Genomic DNA, 15797 nt, shown 5'->3' on the forward strand with positions numbered 1-15797 from the left:
TCTCTCTCTCCCTCTCTCTCTCTCTCTCTCTCTCTCTCTCTCTCTCTATATATATATATATATATATATATATATATACATACATACATATATATATATATATACATATATGAGAGAGGGAGGGAGGGAGAGAGAGAGAGAACTGAATCACTGTGCCGTATACCTGAAACTAACACGACATTGTAAATGAATTATATTTCAAATATTTTTAAAAAAAATCTGGAAAAAAAAAAAAGAGAGGGAGTGGGATTAGGACTGATGGTTAAATCTTTTGTTTTCCACATACAAGGGAAACAGAAACAAACAAGGAAAACCCAAGTTTCTTTTTTTATTTTTAAAGATGGATATCCATTTGGTAACTTATACCTCTGTCAGCAGGATGGAATCACTGATCTTTTTCTCCTTACCTTCCTTAATTCAGAAACTCTCAGTGAGGCTTCTTATTTCCTTGGCGATACAGCTATTTGCATACGTTACCTGGAGGCCAAAATTATGTTTCCATGAGACAGGGATACACACTTCTGGATATGAAATTCTGGTGCTACTCGTTTCCCTTAGGGTGTTGTTCTTAACCTGAAAACGGGACTGCATCCCGAAGTTTTGTGAGTTCCCTTCAATCTCTGGCTACGACTCTCTCCATGAATGTTGGCCATTTTCTCCCACCCTTTTGGCTTGGCATCACTGAGGCCTAAAACGGCCTTTTGCCTGAAGCCCTGCAGACGGAAGCTAGAGAACTTGATGAAAACCTTAGAGAAACGGCCACAACGGCTCCTATGGAAAGAATCCTCGTGCCTGTTTCTGTGAGAGCCACTCCGAAATTTGAACCAAACACCCGACGACATCATCAGAGGTATTTCAAACTTCTAAAGTTACTTCGACCCTGACATCTAGAAATCTCCTTCACACACACACACACACACACACACACACACACACACACACACACACACACACGAGTCACCAGCTCAGCTTTAATATGTTCCAAGGAACTTTCAGAGGAGGGAACTGTTGAGCTCCCAGAGTAGGCCGCCCCAAAATGTGCCTCCATGCTCTATTGATTATTTTGAATTCAAGTGACAAGAACCGGCCAGCACAAGAGGGACACACTGGCCCTCCTTTCTGTCCTCCTGCGGAGGAAGATCTCAAGTGAAGACATCTGCTTCCACACATGTCCATGATTCTCAAATGGTGTAGTGGGGTTTCCAGGGTCAGGAAAAGGAGGGGACACCTTTTGCCTGGAGAAAAGGCCTGTTTCTCACACGTCCTCCTCCCGTCACCTCCTCTCTCCCTCCTTCCCTCCCTGCAGTTTGGAGGGGGCAGCCTGAGGGTGGCGAAATTGGGGAAAGAAAAGAGAAAAAGCCATTCATTAAAGAGAAGCTCGAGGCAAAGTCAAAGGCTCCGACCTGACCGGAGAGCTTTCTGCATTTGAATCGAGCGATTGAACGAGGCCCTGCGGAATGAATCGTCCGGACCTCCCCTCCCCCGCTCCTGGCAAAGGTCAGTCCAAGGGGACTTAGGAAGGAGCTCTGGAGAAGGAACGGGGGTGGGGGTGGGGGTGGGGGCGGGACCAACAGACAATAGCCGCTGCCTGCCTGCCTGCCTGCCTGCCTGCCTGCCTGCCTGCCTGCCGGGTTGAGGCCTGAGGGCTGAGGGCCACGCCGCCTCCTGTAACACAATCCCTTCCAGGAAACTGCTGTGATGACTATGTGGCAGTGAATCATCAAATCCGAACTCTCTTGGCCTATTTCTGCAAAAGGCCCGAGTCTCAGCTATGACAGATTCTCTGGATTTCTTCGCACATGGACTGACCCGCACCCTCCCATTCTGTCAGATCCTCCTTTGTACACACACCTCCACTGGAAGGGCTCTTTGGCCTCGTCCAGAAAAAGAACAAGCAAAAACAAACACACAAACAGACTGAAATGATGTGTCGGTATTTATTGGAAAGAAACACGCTCCTCTCACATACTTGAGGGCAGGAAGCGGAAGGCAGGTTCTCGGCCGGAGGGGGACGGGAAACCTGAACCGACGTCGGTCAGCGGGCCGCCCCCCCCACCCCCCTTCTCTCCCACGTCACGTGGGCGTCCCTGCCCTGCTGTTGATATTTCACTTGGGAAACTTCTGTAGGCCGGCCGAGATGCCAGCTTGCTGTCCTGCTGCTTCATGTCCATCTATCTCTGTCAGCCATGCCCAAAAGGCACGTGAAATCATGGAGAGCAAATAGCACACCCAGAGCTCTCTCTCTCTCTCTCTCTCTCTCTCTCTCTCTCTCTCTCTCTCTCTCTCTCTCTCCCCCCCCCCCCGTGTGTGTGTGTGTGTGTGTGTGTGTGTGTGTGTGTGTGTGTGCGCGTGTGTGTGTGTTTGGATTTCCCAGGAACCTATGAGGGAGCAAAGGGAGGGCTGGGTGAAGGAATCCTGGGTGCCTGTCATCGCACACCCTGCAGAGCACCATTTATTTCCATCTCCATATCTGAAAGACACTTAGTCCTCATTTCAGCAACTTGATGGTGATTCCCCTTCTAAATACATGACAAAACCTATGAAGTACTGGACTCATTGAATCTGTAGCTGCTAACAGGGTCCAGGGAGTTTTCAATCAATGGCAGGAAAAGAAATGATCCTGAACATAAAACTGCCAAGAATTCCTATGGATGGAGTTATCGTGGACCGACCACTGGTGAGACGTGCCATGGGGGCTCGCGTTGGACAGACTGGAATGGGATAGGTAGAGCCAGTCATCCCATGTTTTACCTCGAGCTGCAGAAGCAGAGAATATCATCTAAAAGCCTACCTTCATGGTATCTCAGTGCTCAGGGCTCTTCCTTCTCAGGGATCTTGTGTTCTGTAGGGATAATTCACGTGCTGGGGCAGTAGGTTCCCAGTATCATCTTGTGAAATGGATTAAATGATGTCTTCCTTTTGAAAAGATAAAGACTATTTGGAAAAGTTATTAACAGTGAACGCGTGACGTTATCCTCTCTGATCTATAAAGTAGAGTTGACCGTTGAACCACCAACATGGAGGGTTACGGCTGCCGACCCCGACCCCACGCGCTGTGAGCGTCCATGGATAACTTCACACTCAGGGCCCTGTATCTGCGCTTCCACCTCCGGGGACTCAGCAACCGACCACAGATCCTGCAGTGCCATAGTGCACACCTATGGAAAATATCCACCTATGAGTCACACGCACACGCACACACACACACACCCACACACACACCCACACCCCCACACACCCACACACATCACCCCCACCGCCCCCCCACAGACACACACTTCACAGTGCTGTTGGGCAACGGCCCTAGCACAACCTGAGAGCCTTCGTGGTATTCGGACTCCATTACCTTTGGTGTGTGTGTGTGTGTGTGTGTGTGTGTGTGTGTGTGTGTGTGTTCGTGTGTTCTTTTACCTTTAGTTTTGAGGACAGAGGTAGGGCCGAAAAGAGGTGAGCAAAGCCTTCCCCTGGAACCTGAGGAGGTGTTTAAGGGTTCTGGTTGGCAGATCACCAGTGTGCTGAGTGCCAGGTCCTGGGGACAGAGCTTCTCGAAAGAAAGAATGTGCTTCTTTGTGTCTTGGTGACCTGCCGACCGACCGACCGACCGACCGACCCTGGTGGGATGTGGAGCCCATCCGTGGGAAGGGCCCTTCTCGCCTGGGTCTCGGGAGGATCCTGGGTGCAGAAAGCTCCGCCCTCTACCTTGTATTTTGCCCGTGGAGTGGAGTTGGACGGTGTTTCTAAAGACTCACGCCGGGATACCAGGTTCTGCCGATTCCGGGACCGAAATAGGTCCTGCTCCATCCCCTCTCTCCCTCTCCCCTCTACTGCCTTCGTTCAGGCTCGCACCTCACCGGTCTCTGTCCTGGCTGGGCCTCTGACGACCCTGCCGGCCTCTACCCTGGCCCCTGCTCCCTTGGTTTCCGTGCCGCGTAGAGAGCCATGGTCCTCAAAAGGCAACTGGTCACCTTCTCCCTTTTGTGGAGTCAGTCCTGGCATGGCTCCTCCTGGCCTGGACGTTAACATCACGTGCAACGACTGACAGACTGTGTCCTTCCTCCCGGCCTGATCTTCTACAGGCTCCCCGCCGAAAAGGGGGGGTAAAAGTCCGCGTGTCTTCCCAAAGTTGAAGATTGGACACGCCTGCCTGGCCGATCGATTCCTAGCTCCGCCACTTGGGAAACCTACTGGATCTTCTGTCGAGACCGCAGAGACATCTTCCTTCGCGGTGCGGTCGTCGGCAGCGGTTCTCTAAGCCGGCCCCGACCGTGTCGGAAAGATGTGTCCCTCCGCCTGTCGAGGACCCGACGAGAGTCAGATACCTTAAGCTCGGTGACTTCCCTGCTGTCTCCCTTTCTGTGGCACAAGCCCATATCCCTGGGTGAGCCCTGTCTTCGCGTGGGCGTGACTTGGCACCACGGTCCGGAGGTCGTGGTGGAAGATCGTGTGCCCACGAAGAAGAGATCCTTGCTCCCGGGGGGGGGGGGGGGGGGGGCGGGGGACGTGGACTGGGCATCTAGCGTCCATCTTCTCCACGTTCTTCTGAACCCTGCTCTCCCTCTTTCCGCCCCACAGCTCGCCTGATGGTTCGTGGGGAGATGACATCCCAGCCGGCGAGAGCCAAATGATCTTCCCAACGCACGAGAAAAGGAGAGGCGCGGGCCCGGATCCGTCTTAATTTTCTATGCCTAAGAATTTCTAAGAGTTCTCATCCTCCTTTGGCATCGCCCGCGCCCCCCACCCACCCACCCCCCCCTCACCCACCCCCACTCACACCCCCCCCCCCCCCCCACACACACACACACTCCGCACCCCCGCCAGAGTATAGTTGCTTTTTCAGATTGCCTCTCTTTGCTCAGATCCAACAGAAGAGATGTTAGGTTCGGACGCTTCTCTGGGTCTTTCTTTGTTTTCTTAGGAGGGCTCCCCGTGTCGCATGAAACTCAGAAGAAATACATGCGTAAGCTTCTCTCCTTGTGAGTCTGTTATAACACGTGGAAGATCATTTAAAGATCCGGAGGAGGCAAACTAGGATTCACGCACCCAAAGTGGAGCCGGGTGGCCGGTGGGAACGGGGTTCCAGGTGCCTTCCTGTTTGGGGGAGGGGGAGATCTCCCCCTCTACCCCTCTTGAGTTCCTGTGGCTGGACTCATTCTAAAATGGGCCCGATGGGCTTCCCTGGTGGCAAAGTGGTCGAGAGTCCGCCTGCCGATGCAGGGGACACAGGTTTGTGCCCCGGTCCGGGAGGATCCCACGTGCCGTGGAGCAGCTAGGCCCGTGAGCCGTGGCCGCTGAGCCTGCGTGTCCGGAGCCTGTGCTCCGCGACGGGAGAGGCCACAAGAGTGAGAGGCCCGTGTAATGCAAAAAAATAAAAATAAAAATAAAGTAACATGGGCCCAAGGCGCGGAGAGACGAAGGTGTGTGGGGGGAGCGGGGTGACCTTTCCTTTCATTCGAGGGCTGAGAAGTGGCTGAAGCGGGCGGCGTCTCTCCTGCTCAGACCGAGGAACGAACGGTACATGGGTGAGACAGACAGGGAACCGGACCGAGAGACTTAGGTTTTGGGGTGTGCCGTGAGCGAACGAGCGAGCGAAGGAAGAAGCTAAACAGAGCTCGGGTTTGCGGTGGTCCGCAGTGTTTGTCTCCGAAGGTTTCTCGGGCCCGAATGCCCTAATTTGCCGATCGCGGCGGCGGCCTCCTACCTCCGGAGGCAGGGAGTGCACCTTTCAGCCGAGAGATGGATGTCTCGCTTTCAGGGAGACACAGAGGAGAATCCCAGTGTCCCTCGGACAAACGTGGCTGCTTCTGGAGTCCCCCTTCGCTCAAAATCGTCAATGTGCCACGGAGGCCCGTTTTGGGGTGGCCGATCCTGGGCCCAACACCCTTCTCACGGAGAACAGGAATGGTCAGAATGGACGGTATCAAAGTCCAGGGCGCCACCAGCCTGTTTCAAAGACCTATCTGCCAGCAGCAGCTGTTAGCTGTAACCTCGTACTTTCCGAGTCCCCTCCACATACCCCCCCCCCGCCCCACCGCCGCCGCCGCCCCCGCCGCCACTTTGCCATCTTGGCCAATCCCAACGGATCCTCGCTTCACGAGCACCCTTACTGCTTGCCAGCTTCAGGGTGAACAGATCAGGTCGGCCGGCGGGGTGGTGGTGGTGGTGGTGGTGGTGGTGGTGGTGGTGGATCACGGTGGATGAATAGGAGGAGCGGAGAGGACGTGTAAGGCAGGGAATCTCTCCAAAGGTGGGCTCTTGGTGGGACGGAAACAAACGTTTTCTGTTTTCTTTTCTTTTCTTTTCTTTTTTTTTTTTTTTTTTTTTTTTTTGTGGTACGCGGGCCTCTCACTGTCGTGGCCTCTCCCGTTGCGGAGCACAGGCTCCGGATGCGCAGGCTCAGTGGCCGTGGCTCATGGGCCTAGCCGCTCCGCGACATGTGGGGTCTTCCCGGACCGGGGCACGAACCCGTGGCCCCTGCATTGGCAGGCGGATTCTCAACCACTGCACCACCGGGGAAGCCCGGAAACAAACGTTTTGAATAGGGCACTGCCTGAGATTGGGTGAATCGGAGGGACCTCTACGGGGCCCCCCCCACCCCCTCCCCACCATGAAAGGGCCCCACACAAGCCTGCCCTTTTTACCCCAGTTGAAAACCCTCTCTAAAACCAGAAGGCCAAAAGAAGAATGACCGTGAGAGATCTGACCGGCCATCGCTTGGGACAACAGTGAGGCCAGTGAACCCAGTGAAAAGTGGACAGAGGGGCCTAGGTCCCTTGGCTCGACCCCTTCGCTGAGAAGCCAAAGCCTTTTACACGGGGATGAGCTTTTGCACACTTAGGTTTCTTCGGCCGGTGCAACGTTCACGAAACACGCCAAAGGAAGATGATCGAACGATGGACGTGTTTGTTGTCTGCCTGAGCCCACACGATACGAAATAGAAACTGGGGGAGGGTGTGTGTGCTGATGTTCGGGGTCTGGTGGGAGAAATCCTGGAGGGTTTTTGCCCTTAGGGTGCCTTGGTCTGGGGTTGACTTGTGTGCACTGAGAAAGAGGGCCGTTATTGAAGGCGCTGTGCAGATTTTGGACACCCTGATCCATGGAACCCTGAAGTTTGGGAACCTAGAAATCTTTTGGTCTGCATTTGAGTTGGAAATCATCTCCTCGACAGAAAGAAGTACATAGAAGGAGGAGGAGGAGGAGGAAGAGGGGGAGGGGGAGGGGGAGGGGGAGGGGAAATGGAATTGCATGAGCAGATCAGCCCTGGGGGCCTGAGTCTCAGACACACACAGACACACACACAGACACACAGACACAGACACAGACACAGACACACACACACACACACACACACACACACACACACACACACACACACGAGGCTCGCGGGAGTAAAAGAAGATGAACTTTTCCTCTGTGGACACCCACCCACGACTATACCTAGTTGTCCCAAGACGAGAAGCTCAGCTGTACATTGAACCCTTATCTGTTCCTGTGCTTTCTTGCCGAACATTCTCATGCGCTTCTTTCCCCTCGTGGAAGCACTTGGTATTCCCCACAGGTAGCCACCGTGGAACCAGCTGCTGATGATCCAAGAATTTGGAGGATTTCTGGAAATGATCAGTGATCCCGAGACAAACTCTCCCTTTCGTGATCCAAGCAACTCGGGGGGTGGGGGGGGTGGGGCTGCCTCTCACCCCCACCCCACCCACCGCCTTCTCCCTTGTGTACAAGCTATCTCTTTTAATTAAAAAAAAAAAAAAAAAAAAAAAAAAAAAAAAAAAAAAAAAAAAGTTTTGCCGTGCTAGCCTTAGAAGCCTTGTGGAAACGACCTTCATTTTTCTGGTACTGCTGTGCCAGAATCTGGAAAGGGCCTGGTAACAGGTACTGTATGTCTGTAGCTCCCTTCTAGAGCTGGCCTGTTTCTGCGTAGGGATCCGAGTGCCGCAATGAACTTGTGAGAGAGCTCTCTTGAATGGCTTAGAAGGGAGCACTCCGGAATTCAGTCCACTAGAAAGGGAAGGGACCCAAAGGTTTTAGGCAAGTTCAGGTGGTGATCTAGGCTGAACCCTTCAGCCGAGAATAGCCAAGGTCAAGGTATGGGTTTTATGAAACTAGGCATGTCTTTAGCGTGATCAGCGTTCGAGGTCATCCTTTCCTTCTATCTACGTCGACCCCAAATCCAGTAAGTTCACGGGAGTGAACCAGATTCGTCGGCAAGAAAAAGAACTTGGGGATGATGGCTGACATCATCGTCTGAAGTCTCAGGAAGTGTTCACGGGCCATCTCGTCGTCATGGGATCTCGAACAAGTGATGTCGATAGCTCTAGGTGCAGGAACTCCTTAAGAAGCGTTATGTTTTGTGGTATGTCTACTTAAAAACAGTCTCGCCCAGACCTTTTGGGTCACTTTAGAAACTTCAGAGTTGGCATAAGTGGAATGATGGGGAATTCGTGGAATGTCTGGATCCTTTCCAAAGATAACCTATGGAAACGTTCGTTCATGGCTCGACAAGTCTCAGTGGACCTACTTCTGTCTCCTTATTACAGAAAGACTAAAGATGTTTCGATGTATGAGTCCACACCTCTGGCATCACTCTGGGGAAAAGAAAACATTTTTAAAAAGTGACACTGTGTGAAAATGTATGCTGGTGAAATGGAATCATCCCTTTGCCAGTCCAGAATCACTGGTGTCACAGACGCCGTTCACCCTGGCTTCCTAGTTCCTGTTCATGACCGATTCAGGTTTCTGAGGGTTCCGAATTCTGATTGTCCTTTTCTTGTTTTCTTCTCCATTCGTGTCTCAAAGAACTTTACGTTCCAAAAATATTTTTTAACCTACCAAATCATAGATTGTCCGTTTGTCACAAAAACTTTTAGGTTGAGAGATCTTTTCTTTCTTCCTTCCTTCCTTTCTTCCTTCCTTCCTTCCTTCCTTCCTTCCTTCCTTCCTTCCTTCCTTCCTTCCTTCCTTCCTTCGTCCCTCCCTCCCTCCCTCCCTCTCCTCTCCTCTCCTCTTGTCTCCTCTCCTCTCCTCTCCTTCCTCTCTCTCTCTCTCTCTCTCTCTCTCTCTCTCTTTCTTTCTTTCTTTCTTTCTTTCTTTCTTTCTTTCTTTCTTTCTTTCTTTCTTTCTTTCTTTCTTTCTTTCTTTCTTTCTTTCTTTCTTTCTTTCTTTCTTTCTTTCTTTCTTTCTTTCTATCCCCCAAGTCTGTGCGTTGTGTTTCTTTCACTTTGTTCTGTTCCTAGGTACTAGGGATTTCTTTTAAATTCCATTAGCTTAAATAAGGGGCTTTGCATTTTTTGGCGAAAGCACCAGAAATGTATTTTCTCATTGAGTGTCGGAATGTTGTTTGCCGTGGATGAGGCAGGCTCTCCTTCTGCCAGATGACTGACGATTGGATGGAGGACAAGAGTACACGTGAGTAGGATCACGAACACTTACTGACGTTTCAGAGGACCTTAAATGAAAAACAGAGAAGCCTAGCCTCCCCCCTCCCCGCCCTGTAAAATTCGTCTGAAGTGGAGAGAAGACCTTGTTAAAAAATCATTTTGCTTTTCGTTCGATCCACATGGTGCGTGGATTTCCTAGCAGAAACTTAAGCGAGGTGTGTGTTCATCATTCAGCAGAATTCTAATTCTCTAGTTCTAAGGAAAACTACTCCAACGCTTGAGGAAGTCACCTTCCCGTGCAATCCTTAGGGAAAGCTCCCACCAAATTTAAGGATAGGAAATTTGGTTTGTAAACAAACGAGAGTCTTCATTTGGCGACCTTTGGTAGAAGTGGGGTGGGGGGGTTGTCTCACTTTCCATGGTTCCACTGTGCACACATTTCAATGACTAGGTGAAATCGCACCAAGAGCCTAACTACGTGTTTCAAATGTCAGTTTCCGCGATGGATGAACGGTAGCTGCGTCAAGTTCAAAGTCTGCTGCTTCCCGTTCGGTCTGCAGTGACTCCACCGATAACAAACGTGCGTGCCCCGTGTCCGGGGACCGATCCTCTTTCAGAGCCTGTCGGTGATTGCCTGGCGTGTATGTGTCTGTTTCCCAGGTCACACGCAGTGTGTCGTTGTGTTGCCCCCCGCCCCGGTCTGGTCTCCCCCGTCCATGGAAAATAAAAAGAAAGAATTGCCCGGGAACGACGAAAGTGCGGCTAAGAAACCCAAAATGATGACGCTGGGAGTCATCACTTGGATGGGGTTAGGAGACACCTGGGCATGCCTAGGACAACGCTGCCACCGTGTGAGAGACCAGCGCAAGGAGAGCTGAAGAAAACAAAGAAAAAAAAGGAGGAGGAGGAAGGGGAGGAGGAGGAGGAGGAGGAGGAGGAGGAGGAGGAGGAGGAGGAGGAGGAGGAAGAGGGTGGGGGGCGGGCGGGGGTGCGGGTGGGGGGAGGACAGGCTGAAGATGTCTCCAGGCGATGACGTTGGTGAAACCGTTCCCATTCAGAAAAGCACTTCCAGAGAAGAGAGTTCAGGACCCAGAGGGCACAAAGGGTTATCGTGTTGGAGGCTGATCTTCAGTTAGGGGAATAACAAGCAAACACACAAAACCTAGGACTGCTTATCCAGATGTAGAAAAGATACCACGCCAAGAAGGCAGGCAGGAGAGCAATGTTGAAGATTGCTGTTCCTAGGACCTTCCAAAATGAATCGGAGGCTTTCATGGCATGCTTTCTGTGACGGTCCACCACTCAATAAATCGTACTTTGGCTCTCTTTTTATTTCTCTACCTTTTAAATGGTGAGCGAGTAAGAGAGTTTTAAAATGTTTTGATAGGATTTTTTTTTTTTTTTTTTTTTTTTTTTTTTTTTTTTTGTGGTACGCGGGCCTCTCACTGTTGTGGCCTCTCCCATTGCGGAGCACAGGCTCCGGACGCGCAGGCCCAGCGGCCATGGCTCACGGGCCCAGCCCGCGGCATGTGGGATCTTCCCGGACCAGGGCACGAACCCGTGTCCCCTGCATCGGCAGGCGGACTCTCAACCACTGCGCCACCAGGGAAGCCCCCTGATAGGATTTTTGAATGTCGTGGGAGAACGGTATTTTCCCCCCGTGGATGAACAAGATTGCTTTTTCGAGCTTCACCTTTCACGGTCATTTTAGGGTCCTGAACTGCCCTGCCAAGTGAGCCCTGTGTGTCGCTGTGTCCCTTCAGAAGGGTTGGTGCTTGATGACATCATGATATCGAAATCTTGATGGTTGACTTACAGGACCACTGTTGGGAGTTTGTTTGTCGTCTTAATCTTCCTTACCTACTGCACTCACGTGACTGTCCACTCTTTGTCTCACTTCTCTCTCCGCACCCCCACCCCCCACCCCCCACCCCCCACCCGGTCCTTCTCTCATAGATATAGACGTACGGGCACAGAGAGCGCTAACAGTGCGTCCGTACCTATCTCTCCATCGTTACAGGTGTTGGTACAGATAGACATGTACATGTCGTCTTTACCCCCTCCGTGGGCACTTAGTGGAGTTGCTGGGTCGCATGGTAGTTTTCTGTGCAGTGTTTTGAGGGACTTCCTTTCTGTTTTCCATACTGCTGTCTTTTGTCGGAGAGCCGTTCTCTCACCCGCCGGGTGACATCTCTGAGTCCTCCCTCCGGCGTGCCACGGTGGTGGTGGTCTCTCTCAGCTTGAAAAATACGTGTTGGATCGGGAGGAAGGAGGCACTTTTTCTGCTTGTACGAACTTGCTGTCGCAACTCCAGATCCTGTGCCTGTCCGAATATCTTCGTCCAGAGAGATGCGTGTGTGCGCTTTTTTCGTTGCCCCGTTGAATTCTTTCACTAAAAGAGGTTTTCTGTTTTATTTCTGTTTGTTTTGTTGTTGTGTTTTGTTTGTTTGGTTTTTACTAAGAAAGTTGTGTTCTTTCTTTCTTTCTTTTTTCTTTTTTTCTTTTTTTCTCTTCTTCTTTTTTTTCTCTAATGAAAATGTTCTGTTCTGGCCTCCTGCCCACTTTTCTCACTGGGTCGCTTGTTTTCTGGAGGCTGAATTGTGTGAGGTCTTGGTCTGTTTTGGATAGGCTCCCCTGACGGGATGTGCTTGGGCTTGTCCTAGGCCTTTATACGTCCACGTCCACGTATACGTATGCCACAAGCGTACGTAATGTGTGTACGTATGCGATACGTGCACGCTTTTCTCTTTGTTTTAAAGGCCAGAGAAGTTCTACAGCTTGACTTCTTGGTTGGTATGGTTTGGTGTGGTCCTGGTGGGACTACGGTTCGCTGTCAGTACTCACCGCACTCCACACACACACGCACGCACGCACACGCACACACACGCTCACACACACTCGCACTCAGAGTGTTGCCTTGTGTCGACGTACCGGAACTCAGTTTCTTTAGTGGATGGCTATTGACTCCACCCTCGCCCCCTCCCCACCAGCCGCCCGCATTCCCCCAACCCCCGCCTCACCCGCCCCCACCCCCCCCACCCCCGCCCGGCCCGTGATGGATCGTGGTCAGTCCGTTATGAAATCCATGTTCTCGTGACCGCAAGTGCATTTTCCCCACCCTCGCAGCACCCATGTGTTGTCTTTGGACGAATTCCTGCGTTGTTCCCTGAGCGCTTGCCTGGTTTCGGTTTGCCAGTCCCCGACTTCCGTCCCTCTCTCTCTCCCTCCCTCCCTCCCTCCGTCCGTCCCTCCGTCCTTACATCCGTCCCTCCGTCCCTCCGTCCCTCCATCCGTCCCTCCCTCCTTCCCTCCCTCCCTCCCTCCCTCCCTCCCTCCCTCCCTCCCTCCCTCCCTCCCTCCCCCCCGTCCGGGCAGCCGGGGATCTTGCTCGTGCCCCTCTGGGCAACCCGTGCCGGGCGCCCCGGGCCCCGCCGGCGTCTCCGCGGGATTTCCCCCCCGCCCAGGAATCGCGTTGGGGAGCGCGTCTCCTCCGAGACAGCCTCCCGGCGACATCTCCCCGGCTTCCCCCGCCCCCCACCCCCCCACCCCCGTCTGCTGCCCGGGTCGCACCGTGTCGTGTCGTGCCGACCGGGGAGCTAGCTCCGAGATGGACGACACGGGGCCGCCGCGCCAGACGCCCGCCGCCTCGTCCCGGGCTGAGCTCGGGCGTTTGGGCGGCCCGGCGCTGCCGCCGCGTCCTCGGTGGCCGGCCGGCGACAGGGATCCGGCCCGGGGACGTTGGAGCCGGTTGTCGGGAGCCACCTGGCGGCCGCTTTTATATTGTCCCTTGTCTCTGGAGCTTCGGCGACCTTCGTGAGGGCTGTGAGTCGGCCGCCGGGCCCGAGGCAGAGTTCCGGCAGCCAGGCGACGCTGGTGGCCACTGTCCCGGTGGCGCCCAGGCGTGGGCGCCTCCTGCTGTCGCTTGAGATTGGGCGTGCAGGTCTATGAGGGTGTGACCGTCGCCGCGCTCTCGAGCCGCTCTGGGGGACCGCCTGGCCCGGTCGACCAGCATCCGTCCGCTCCCCTCCGGCCGCGGGGACCGACCCGGCCACCCGACACGACCTGGGCCGGGCCGCCGCGGTGGGAAGGGAGAGGGTCTTCCGCGCCCTCCGGAGCGCCTGCGGATGGGCGGTCGGTCGGGCTTTCTCCTGGCTCACCCTTTGGAGCGTTCATTCCCCGACCCCCCCCACCCTCCCTTCCTCTCTTCCGCGGTCCCCACAGCGCCCCGCTCCGGAAGGTGGGGGACCGGCCCGGGCCCGTGCGTTTAGGTTAGGCCGGTGGCGGGCGCGACGGGCTCGGTGGCGGGCGCGCGTGGGGCCCCTCCCGGTGGTCGGATTCTTTCTCACCGATGTTTGGCCGAGTCGGACTCGGGAGGTGGGGACCGGCCTGGGCCGCGAGGGGTGACCCGGAGAGACCGGCCCGGGCCCGGGCCCGGGTGCGGTCCCTCCCTCGTGGGCTCTGGTCGCCTGGGAGGCGCCTCCCGGGGCAAAATGTTTCCAAGTGCCCCTGGGTCCGTGGACGTGGACGGACCGGGCCTTGCTCGCGCGGGTGGCCGGGGAGGGCGCACCCGGCCCTTCAGCGTGCCCACGGGGGGTCCTGGTCGGCGGACTTTGAGTTTTTTCTCACCCTCCCTCCCCCGCCCCCTCTCCTCCACCCGCCGCGAGTCCCGGCCGGGGTGGGGGTGGGGACCGGCCCGCCCGAGCCGTCCTGGGTGGCCCGGATAGGGCGGCCCGGGCCCGGGCGCGGTCCCCCGTGGGGCCCGCTCGTCGGAGACGGCCGAGTGAGATATTTCTTTTCCTTTCACCAAGTCTTGGCCCGGAGACTCGGAGGGACCGGTACCTGCCCGTGCGGGTGAACCGGGGAGGGCGACCCGGCTCGCGGCCCTCTCCCACGTTTGCCCGCCCCGCTTGGCCCGCCCCCCCCCTCCCCCCCACCCCCCCCCCCCACTCCCCCCAAGCTCCTCGGGTCGACCAGATGGCCCCGAGAGCTCCGGGGCTGGTGTGGATGGGGAAGTGTTGGGGACAGGCGGCCGGACCGAGGTCCCGGGGACCCCCCCTGCGACGCGTGCGTGGGCCCCGCTGCCGGGCGCCGTGATTTTTTTCGCCCGAAATGGGCCTTTTTTGCCACCAGATAGGTGCTGACACGGTCTTCTCTGGCGTCTGTCGCTGAGGACTTTGGGAGTCTGGACGCGCGCAGGGTCCTGGGCTTTGGATCGCCGTCTGGTGGCCGAGCCGACCCTCGCCACTTGAGCCGCCCGCCTGGGCCTGCGCGCCGGCTCTCGTGTGTGCGTCCGGCTGACCCGACCCGCGGTGCCGCCTCCGGTCTCTGGCTCACCCGAGGGCGGCGGGGCGTTGGGTCTTCTACCCCGTGTGACTCCCCTCCCCGCCGCAGGCACCCGGTGGTGGCTGAGACGACGACCCCACCCCGCAGGCTCCGTGCCACGTGTCAGGCGTTCTCCTCACTCGCGGGGTCGTCGGCCACTTTTGCCTGAGAGGAGAAAAAAAAAAAAAAAAGAAAGAGGGGGTTTGGGGTGCCGCCGGTGAGGCCGAAGCAGGCTCCTCTGGTGATGGTCCTCGCTGTGCGTGCCCCTCCCCTTCGGGGCCTGGTGGTCCCTGGCTCTCTGGCATGACTGATCGATGTGGTGATGTCGCGCTCTCCTGGGCCGGGCCTTAAGGTCGCGCCAGACGAGGGACGGACGTTCTTGGCGAACGGGACCGCTCTTCTCGTTCTGTCCGCGGGCCTCCCCGCCTCTCTCCTCACGCTCTCCCGGCCTGTCGAGGGGTGTGGGGAAGGGCAGGGGTGGTGGTCCCCGGCCCTGACCTTCGGCCTCCCGCCCCCTGCCTCACGGCGTGGGTGGCGGGGCCGTGGTCCTCGGACGCAGCAGACGCTCTCGCTTCGCCTCCTCGGCGTGTTGCCCCCGTGGGCGGTCCTCCCCGCGTTGGTGGGGGGGTGCCGTCCCGCCGCTGCGCCGCGCGCCCCTGCCGGTGCGTGAGCGTGCCTCGTTCGATCCTCTGTGGTGCCCCTGGAGCGCTCCAGGTCGTCCCTCAGGTGCCCGAGGCCGAGCGGTGGTGTCGTTCCCTTCTCCCAGCGTGCTCCTCGGGGTCCCCGCCGCCGCGGTGGTGCGTCCCGTGAGTGGCTCTCTTGGGGGGGTCGAGACGGTAAGGGAGGCGTGCCTCTGTTTTCCCTCCCTCGGTTGGGGGAAACAGGGGCCGCCTCGTCGCGGTCGTCCTCCCACGGTGTTGCTGTGGCACGGGGGGACTGACTCGGGCCAGGCGAGCGTCCGCGTGTGCCCACCCTCCCCCCCCACGTGTGTGTGTGTTTGTGGCGGTCGGGGGGGAGGGGGTCGCACGCGGGCGTGGGTGGCGAGCGCGTTGGGCCGGGGCCTGTGAGAGAAGGGGGTCTTTCCGCCCCTCT

The sequence above is a fragment of the Kogia breviceps genome, assembly GCF_026419965.1.
Source record: "Kogia breviceps isolate mKogBre1 chromosome 20 unlocalized genomic scaffold, mKogBre1 haplotype 1 SUPER_20_unloc_13, whole genome shotgun sequence".
NCBI lineage: Eukaryota > Metazoa > Chordata > Mammalia > Artiodactyla > Physeteridae > Kogia > Kogia breviceps.